The sequence below is a fragment of the Galeopterus variegatus genome, unplaced genomic scaffold, assembly GCF_000696425.1.
Source record: "Galeopterus variegatus unplaced genomic scaffold, G_variegatus-3.0.2 Scaffold970, whole genome shotgun sequence".
NCBI lineage: Eukaryota > Metazoa > Chordata > Mammalia > Dermoptera > Cynocephalidae > Galeopterus > Galeopterus variegatus.
Genome location: NW_007727081.1, coordinates 478049 through 483575, shown reverse-complemented (window position 1 = coordinate 483575; position 5527 = coordinate 478049). Strand labels below are relative to the sequence as shown.

Below are 5527 nucleotides of genomic sequence, written 5' to 3'. Positions count from 1 at the left end.
GCTTTCCTTGCCTTTGATGACTGGGCTGATCGCTCGTTCGTTCCCGCGGCCGGGCTTGGGCACTCTCAGTAGACCTCTTCTGTGTCGGCCCCAAAACCTCGAACCTGCTGTCACTTGTTTGTCGATGTAGGATCATTGTTGAAAGATTTATTTGCCTTTTGCTGCGCTTGGAAATGCAATCAATACTCTGGTATCACAGCGCGCGGCTCACAGGATTGCGCTGTCTCCTGGCGCGGCCGCTCAGACCCGACGCCATCTTCCGAGACATGAGTGGCTATTTTAGATCGCGTGGCCAGATAAGGCTTCTCTGAAGAAGTTCCAAGTTTTGGAGGCTGGGAAGTCCAAAGTCCAGAGAATACATCTGGAGAGGGCCTTGTTGATGGGTGGTGACAGCAATGCAGGGTGTCACATGGCAGATGGCTGAGTAGAGAAAGAGATGTAAAAAGTTTTTAAGAACTGCTACAATAGAGAGTAAATGTCACTTCATGTTCTCGGAATTTATTCTTCACCTACTTCAGAAGTGGGAGTTTTTCCTTCTCTTTTTCTCTTACAGTCCCAATATTTAGGATGGCACCGCCACCGTGTGGTCACAGCTGCAGGAGCCACTCTGCAAGGACGGAGATTCTCAGACCCCCACCAACTTTTGTTTACTATTATGCCTCTCTCCAAACAGCTGAAGTGAAACATTAATCAGTAAAGAGATCACTCTCGTAGCTAAGAGTTTTCAATAATTCAGCTCCTGAGAACAATTTGGCAACTTTTTTCTCTGATCATTTTTCTTTTATTAACTTATTCTAGCTCGAATCAGATACACTTTCTGGTTACTCTAACTCGTGTCTTAGAGTTGATAAAGGCATGCGAAGCCCCTGACAGTGTCAAGGCAGCTTGGCATCAGCAGGTGCTAGTTTGCCTCTGTTTTATCCCCGGATCTTTTGAACTGGAGTTCAGAAACCAGGACGATTGCGTTTACACGCCCCAGATTTATAAGAGCTCAGTGAAAAGGGGGCCTCGAGTTTCACTTTCCATGAAAACACTTAATGCAATCTACAGAGTCCCTTCTCTCTTGTAGTAAAATAGGAAAGTGGGGTGCAGGGTAAGTAAGTGTATCTGCACAGACAGAGCAACTCCACTCCACCCTATTGGGTTCTCCTCACGCAGAAGGACCAAGCGACCCACATCCGACTTGGCTCCTACTCAAGGAAGACAGCCCCTCCCATCAGGCATCTCCACCAACCACTGCTGCATGAGGTCCTGGTTGCAGCTTCCAGCGTCACCCCATGGTGTCTCTGCAGCCTGCCTGCTTGACGAACTGCCTCCAGGAACCATCAGAACTCTGCCCTTAAAGGTCAGAAGCAATCATAGCTTACCGATCTGGATTTTAGAGCCTCACTTTGCAAGTTTTTGAGACAGAGGCTCAAACTGGTTCTGCAGTACTCAAACTGGCTGAGAGTGCAGCACCAGAGCCTCAGGCTGAGAAGGACCTGAGAGCTGGGAAGGACGGGGACAGAATGGTCCCGCACACACTCAGGCTCTCCTTCCCTTTTCCAGAGTCTGTTGTTGGGGGGTGGGGGTGGTGTCCTTCTTGCCAGCTCTGGACCAGCCCTAGCAGCCCCAGTAAGCATGGTGAGGGCCTGGGACTACACCTGCCAGGGACTCCAGGGGCCATTCCCAGGCCCCAGGTTAGCATGAGGCAGTTTGAATTGTAATCCACTCTCCAGAACCCCCTTCCCCAGCCATGGCCTCCCTGGGGGCGTCTCACAGACACCTGGCCTGCTGTGACCCATGCTGGCAATAGCTTTTCTTCTCATTAACTTTTAATGATAAAATATGGTGACCGATTATGGGAACTTAAACTTGCTTTGTTTACCCAGGATGACATTTAAAGGTTGCCAACGACTTCTCTGTCTAGGTAAAGTCAGCAAGTGATCTCGAAAGAGGTCTTTGTTCTGCCGGAAGCCCTGAGCTCCCTTAGCTGCTTAAGTAGGAAGCCAGCAGCTGCCTGCCCCAGGGGATAGGAGGCAGGACTTGTCCAGTGACTTAGGCGACACTGCCCTCCTCCACAGGCCTTGGTGTGCAGAGCTGGCTGCTGAGACAAGCTGGGCTCTTTTCATGGGGGCTCACTACCCAAGACAGCACGTCCTGCCACTTCTCCTGCCTGGCGCGGCTCTGCGGCTGCCTCTGCCAGCTATGTGGCTTTGCTGCTTCTTGCTCCATCTTGGCTGCTTCTCATCCATACCTGCAACAGGTGGGGCCTGTGCCTTCTCAGCCCCAGAACCCTACACTCACCCCGGGGTGTCCCGCTTCAACCTCGGATCCTCCCTGGGAACCCCCAGTCAGTTTCCTGGCCTTGCTCTGGCCCTCTTCGCTACCACCGAGGTATCCACAGTCTTTAAAAAGTCTTAGTTTATTTGAGGAAATGAGCTTTTCCTTAAACAAACAGCTAAATTACTTGATTAAAAATACAAATCTCGGGCCGGCCCAGTGGTGCACTCGGTAGAGGGCAGCGCTCCCGCCAAGGGTTTGGATCCCATATAGAGACTGGTCCACTCACCGATCCGCTCACTGGTTGAGCGCGGTGCGGACGCGACACTGAGGGTTGCGATACCGTTGCCGGTCACAAAAAAAGACAAAAAAAGGAAAAAAAAAATACAAATCTCCACCTTGGAAACCATGATAGATATGAATTTCTTTTTTATTTTTGTTTTTAATAGACTTTATTTTTTAGAGCAGTTTCAGGTTGACACCAAAATGGAGCAGAAGGCACAGATTTCCCATATGCCCCCTGCCCCACACATGCATCACCTCCCCTGTAGATTTGTCTTTCATGTCTGTCTCCATGGGTTGTACCTCTGGTATGAAATTTATGTTTTAAATATTTATAACAGGTTCATTTGTTTTTAGACATGCTCCTAGCACTCCCCAATCCCAGAAAGTGCTGATAATTGAAAGAAAGTGAGCCGAGATGCCGGGTACTGTTCAAGCTTTATTAAAGAAAGAAATCTGCTGGGCTGTCCTCAAAATGGAGGACAGCCCAGGGCTGCCCTGAAAATGGGGGACAGCCCCAACAATGGGTTTGCGAGAGTTTATATTAGCTTTTGGGTGCGAAATGTACAGGGGGAGGGACCACTAGGTTGATGTAACTGGGTGGAGAATTGCACCGATGCAGAAGCCAGAAAGTTGTTTCTAAGTCAGGAGGCTTCTCGTAAAGGGAAGGGGAGAGGGGCTCAGTGCTGGAGTGGAAGATGAGGCTGGCGGCTATTTTGTGCTGGTGCTTATTGTGTGCACAATGGCACCGGCCACATCCAAGATCCATCAATAGTGAAGAGTTCATTTGTTCCTAAAACAAGTCTAAGTTTTTATTTCACCATTGGGAATATTATCCTCTTTTTCCAAGGTCATTAATTGTTTGCAATAAAAATATAACTAATCAGTGTTCCTAAGTGAGCGTTTAAGGATTTGGCAGCTCACTGGAACAACACACTATATTGTTCAACTGAGAAATGTTCTCTGTTAAGGAACATTAGATTACCTTTCTCAGAATTAATTTTGCATTTTAGGTGTGTACGTTGCTCTCCTTTCCTCCACAAAAACAGGAAGTGCAACCCTGCTGTGGATATGGTGGGGGAGAGAATGGTCACCCTTGGCCATAAAGCCTTCCATTCCAGGGAAGAGAGAGGGAGTGAGAAAAGAAGAACCCCAATATCTAAATCCAAGTTCAAAGCCACCTGCTTAGCTTTTGCTCCTTCCATTCCAGCAATTCCTCTACAGAAAAACAAACCACTAAATATACAACTAAAGCTTATTCAACAGCAAAGGTTCACCTTTGCCTTCTAGATGATGGAATGCAGATGGCTATGACGATGGGAGCTTAAATTGGAGGAATTTGTCCAGAGGAAAGAAGGAATTTCCTCCATGAGTGGACTAGAAACTGCAGGAAAAATACAGGGGTGCCGGATCAAGTGCCTCTAAGTAGCCATGGGAGTGAACCAGAGGGGGTCCTAAAAGAAGAGGGGGACAAACTTCATTACTATCATTCCAAACAGGTGTCACTATTGAGAGCAGTAGTACCATCTTACACTGGCTTTATCTGCCAACTTTAAAATCTTGCAAATGAAGAGCGGCTGCGGCCCCGGGGGGCGGCGCGGAGCTGCGGGAGCTGCTCGGCCTCCTCCGGGACCCCGGCGAGGCCCGCATGCGGCGCCCTCGCTGACACCTGAAATCCGCCGCTCTCCGTCCGCCGCGCACCGCGGGGGCGTCCGGCCCGCAGCCCTTGGCGGGTGGAGTCGTTGTCTTGCCGGCCCGCGGCGGCTGCCCATGGAGAAGGCCGGGCGGGGCGGCAATGGCGCCCCCCGGGGGCCCGTGCTGCACATCGTGGTGGTCGGCTTTCACCACAAGAAGGGCTGCCAGGCATGATTGAACATGGTCTCAGTGACTGTTCTCAGTACAGACCCCGAAAGAGTATGACTGAAGAAGCTGGACTTCAGGAAAGCAATCCTCCTGCAGATAATTTTGTTTGTGGGTCTACTTCTGACATTTCAAATACCAACTTGGGAACTGTCAAAAAAATCATGGCAGGAAACCATGGAGACGGTGCTGCCATCAAGACTGAAGAGCATTTGTTCCAAGAAGATGACAGCAAAGGACAGGAACCAAATAATACCAATCAATATTTGAAACTTCCATCTCGCCCATCTCCAGAGTCTTCAGAAAGTGACTGGGAGACCTTGGATCCTAGTATCTTAGAGGACCCCAACTTGAAAGAAAGAGAGCAGGTGGGATCAGATCAGACAATCTTATTTCCAAAGGACTCTGTGCCCTCAGATAGTCCTCCAATTACTGTACAACCTCAAGCTCACATTGGGCAGGTGGTCCTGATACCAGGGCTCATCTCAGGTTTGGAAGAAGACCAGTATGGCATGCCCCTGGCCATCTTCACAAAGGTAGAAGAAGCTCTGATCCAGACCCATGATCCAGAACTCAGGAAGCTGCTTATTCCAACCACTGCAGACCTAAGGTTCGCAGATTACCTAGTGAGGCACGTGACTGAGAACCGGGATGACGTCTTCCTGGATGGCACAGGCTGGGAGGGAGGTGATGAATGGATCCGGGCCCAGTTTGTAGTCTACATCCATGCCCTGCTTCGGGCCCAGTTTGCAGTCTACATCCATGCCCTGCTGGCTGCCACGCTGCAGTTAGATAATGAAAAGATATTATCAGACTACGGGACCACTTTTGTTACAGCATGGAAGAATACTCACAACTACAGGGTGTGGAACAGCAACAAGCATCCAGCACTTGCAGAAATAAATCCAAACCATCCATTTCAAGGACAGTACTCAGTGTCAGACATGAAGTTAAGATTCTCACATTCTGTTCAGAATAGTGAACGTGGCAAAAAGATTGGAAACGTCATGGTCACAACCAGTCGGAATGTTGTACAAACAGGAAAAGCTGTTGGCCAATCAGTTGGAGGAGCTTTTTCCAGTGCAAAGACAGCTATGTCTTCATGGCTTTCTACTTTCACCAA

The 5527-nt window shown here is 49.2% G+C and overlaps 1 pseudogene; it reads left to right on the top strand.

Annotated features, from left to right (window-relative positions):
• Positions 1-4110: 4110 nt before the first annotated feature.
• Positions 4111-4979, top strand: LOC103591451 (annotated as a pseudogene).
• The last annotated feature ends 548 nt before the right edge of the window (positions 4980-5527 follow it).